Below are 4,309 nucleotides of genomic sequence, written 5' to 3' on the forward strand. Positions count from 1 at the left end.
TGCGTCGGCCTGGAATCGAACCCGGGCCACCCGCGTGGGAGGCGAGTATTCTACCACTGAACCACCGACGCAGATGTTTCAGCGGCGTACTGCGCATCTCTTTATAGCGTAGTTCGGTGCGTAAGCCGGCAAAAGTAAACCAATGCGTCGGCCGGGAATCGAACCCGGGCCACCCGCGTGGCAGGCGGGTATTCTACCACTGATCCACCGACGCTTTTTTTTTTCGTTATTACCGACTTGGCCGGAAAACCGAAACACAAAAATACAATGACATGACAATAAAAGCACTGGTCAGATTCTAGCTATTGCATGATGATAAAATGGGTTAAATGATTTTAGTTGGTCGAGGACAGGCACCCACTCAGGTTGTGGAGCTCGCTGTCCGAAAACTTCCTGTGTGTACATGATGCTTTCAATGAAATACTGATGTGCAGGATGCGCAACAGCATGTTCATGCCTGACATCCATTCGCGTGCGCCATAGAGCAACATTAGCAGGTCGCAAGGCACTTCACCTGTTTCTGCACATGGTAGGAAGCGTATTCCAAAAGGCGTCAAAGGTAACTCTTTTTTCAGGGTGCGTTTCAAGACATCCCAAAGAAAGACAGCGTCATGACAATCGAGAAAGATATGCTCTATAGTTTCCACTTTTTTGCAAATTAGACATTCCACTGACCAAGGTACAAAAAGGCCTTTGCTCTGCAACCATGGCTTCACTGGGAGGGTTCCAGTATGCAATTGAAAAAAGAAAGAACGCACTGGAGGCTTCACCGGCATTCTTTTGACCCTTTTTAGCACATCGCGTTCGCGACCCAAAAGATATGCACTGCGATAAACAGGCACTGGCAGAAACACATCGAGCAGGTCCTTGTACATCTTTTTCCTTGTTACAATGGCTAGATACTCATCGGAAAATTTTGACCGAAGAATACGCACTGCCGCAACAACTTCTTGCAAGAAAGCACTTAACCCACTCCGACCTGCAGACATGGATGACACAACATAATCAGGCAGTGATTCTGACAATCGCACTTGTATAATAGATCGCAGAAAATCATTATCTTGACGCAAGAAAAAGAATCTAGTCACTATCTGCCTCAGAAATAAATTTGATAATCCTAGCCCCCCGTTCCGCACCTTATGGAACAGATTGCATCGGCTGGTACGTTCCCATGTTGACGACCAAATAAACGTTGCAAACACTGTGTGCAACCTTTGCACTGAAGTCCTTGGCAATGTTAACGCTTGCAGAACATAGAAAATCCTCGCTACTAAAAACATGTTGCACACCGTAGCTCTTGCAAACATGGAAAAGTTGTGACCGCCCCATTTTCCTGTCTGAGCTTTGATTCGTTCGGTTTCATGGGCCCAATATTCTTTGCTTTCTCTGCAGTTGGTTAGCGGCACGCCGAGGTACTTTCCTGGCGTGTCTACCCACTTCATTCGACAGAATACTTCTGGCGTGGCCTGCCACTTTCCATGCCAAAAACCAAAACATTTCTGCCAGCTTATCGCACAGCCACTTGCATCACAAAAATTTACGGCTTCTCTCACCCCTTCTTGCACGCTTTCCTGGTTTCTGCAGAACACTGCTATATCATCTGCATATGCCAATACCTTCACTTCATTATGACAAAAGGCGTAACCTCGAATGTTTTGCGTAGTTAACAGCTTTAAACAAAAGGGCTCCAGGTAAAGTGCAAAAAGCAGTGGAGAAAGAAGGCAACCATGCCTCACTGACGACAAGAATGGAATACTATTACTCAGGCGCTTATTAATTATGAACCTTGATGTACAGCCATTGTAAACCATTTTCACGCCATCAGTGATGATACATCCTACATTCACATGTTCCAAGAGCGCGAACAAAATTTCATGTACAACTTTATCAAACGCCTTATGCAGGTCTAGTTGGATCATGGCGACACGACCCTCCGTTGCGTCACAGCATTCAAGGACACTCCTAGCTACGTGTATGTTAGTAAAAATGGTTCTGTCTTTTATGCCACAGGTCTGGTGTGGGCCAACAAGGGTTTTAATTACTGTTTGGAGTCGTCCGGCTAGCACTTTCATATAAATTTTGTAGTCTACGTTAGTTAAGCTTATTTTGCGGTAACACTCAACTGACTGCAACCTACTCGGGTCGTCCGATTTTGGGATCAACACCACGTGGGAGGTTCGGAAAGACGGCGGAGTTAACTTTTTTTCATAACACTCGCTTATTACGCGTTGTAATGCTATTGCCATTTCTGTTTTCATAGCCTTGTAAAGTGCGGCACCGAGGCCGTCCGGCCCAGGCGACTTGCTTAAGCTCAGCTGCTGTATTGCAGCTTCGATTTCTGCTGCCGTTATGGGATCCTCAAGTACCTGCGCCAGGTCATCCTCGACTCTTGGCATTAGCGACAGGAATGCAGTTTTATAGTGTTCAACATCGGGCGTTTTAAGGCTGAACAAGTTTTGGTAATATTCCAGAAACGCCCTTTCAATCATCTCAGATTCGGAAGTTACGTCATTGCGATAACAAATTTCCTTTATCTCTTTCGAAACTGCATACTGTTTTTCGTCGCTGAGCGCCCTTTTTGTGGGCGTCTCTCCAAGCCAAAATCTTTCGCTGCGCGCCCTTATCACTGCACCTCGATATTTCGTTTCATCTATTAGTTCAAGCTTAGTTTTGGTCTCTTTTATTTCTTGTCTGTACAACTCCGGCTTGACGCCTTCCGTGCCGAGCATGAAATCAAGCTCGGTACGAAGTTCCTTTTCTTGCTGTTTTTCCTTACGCTTTAAAACACATGCTCTTTCTATAGCGGCCACTTTCACGTCGCATTTAAATTGTTCTCATCTTTGTATAAAGTCTGACTCTTTTTCTAACAAGCTTTTGACTGAGTATTTTAGTTCCTTGCCAAACTCCTCATCCTCCAACAATGTGTCATTAAATTTCCATAATTCCCAACTAAACTTGACAGTCCTTTTCCTCTCCCCAAGTGTGACCACGACTAAAGAATGATCACTGAAGCTGACGTGCACAGTCTGGTACTGGGAACACAAGGGCACAACCTCAGAAGAAACATAAATTCTGTCCAGCCTTGCGTGACTAACGCCTTGAAAATGCGTGTACTGCGCTTGTTCAGAACCTTGCATTATAATGCCAATGTCTTCCAATTCTGCTTCATTAATCATCTCATACAGCAGCTCGGCACTCGTGCCCTGCAGGGTTTTGTTCGTTGTTCTATCTTCAGGTCTACACACACAGTTGAAATCTCCAAGCAATAGTACACGCTTTTCTGTCAGCAGGAAAGGTTGAACACGGCGAAAAAAGGCATCTCGTTCGGGAATTCTATTAGGTGCATATACACACACAGCTCTCCACTCTACACCAGAAAAGTAAAAATCGCATGCTACAATCCGGCCACTTTCACATGAAAATACAGTTTCCACAGCGACTTTGCAGTTTCTAGTTAAAATCAGACACCCTCCCGACTTATCGCCAATCCTATATCCGGCTGCAAGATACAGAATATGGCCCATATCAACTTGGCACACGAGGGACCCCACAGGGAGCTGTCCTCTCGCCATTACTATTTAATCTGGCCATGATGAAGCTCCCTACCCAGCTGGCAGAGGTCGCCGGTGTGCAGCACGCTCTGTATGCGGACGACATCACCCTCTGGGCAACACAACAATCGGTTGGAGACATCGAGACCAACCTGCAACAAGCGGCAGCTATTGTGGACGAATACGCTCGTCGCTGTGGTCTTGAATGCTCCCCGAGCAAATCGGAATTTGTGCACATACGCCCCAACTCAAAGTGCACAACCAAAATTGCCCTTTCCCTACTTAGCGGACCGATACCTGAACACGAGGAGATCCGGGTACTGGGGCTTTTCATTCATCATAGGCGCAAGATAGACACTACCCTAAACAAGCTACGTAAGGTGGGGGACCAGGTGGGTCGGATGCTCCGCCGGGTGTCCAATAAAAGGGGGGGACTACGGTGCAAAGATGCCCTGCGGCTGGCCAATGCATTCGTGACCAGCCGGATTTTATATTCGGCTCCCTACCTCCACCTACGCAAATGCGATGTGAATGCCTTAGAAGTAGTTCTCCGCAAGATTTATAAGAGAGCGCTCGACCTCCCCATAACGACGTCCAGCAAACGTCTCCTCGGTCTGGGGATGACCAACACCTTTGGGGAGTTACGAGAAGCTCATCTTAACAATCAATACTTGCGCCTAAGCAAAACACCTGCGGGGAGCCGCCTTCTGACCCGCTTACACATATCCTACGCAACACATACAGAAGAACGGGTCCGC

The 4,309-nt window shown here is 46.8% G+C and overlaps 1 non-coding gene across 1 annotated transcript; it reads right to left on the reverse strand.

The window, feature by feature from the left end:
* On the reverse strand, positions 1-71 carry TRNAG-CCC (transfer RNA glycine (anticodon CCC)). Its single transcript has one exon. It is a non-coding gene; the product is annotated as a tRNA-Gly (tRNA).
* Between the last annotated feature and the right edge of the window lie 4,238 nt (positions 72-4,309).

This window comes from Amblyomma mixtum, chromosome 1 (assembly GCF_055824585.1).
Source record: "Amblyomma mixtum isolate Tamu chromosome 1, ASM5582458v1, whole genome shotgun sequence".
Lineage (NCBI taxonomy): Eukaryota > Metazoa > Arthropoda > Arachnida > Ixodida > Ixodidae > Amblyomma > Amblyomma mixtum.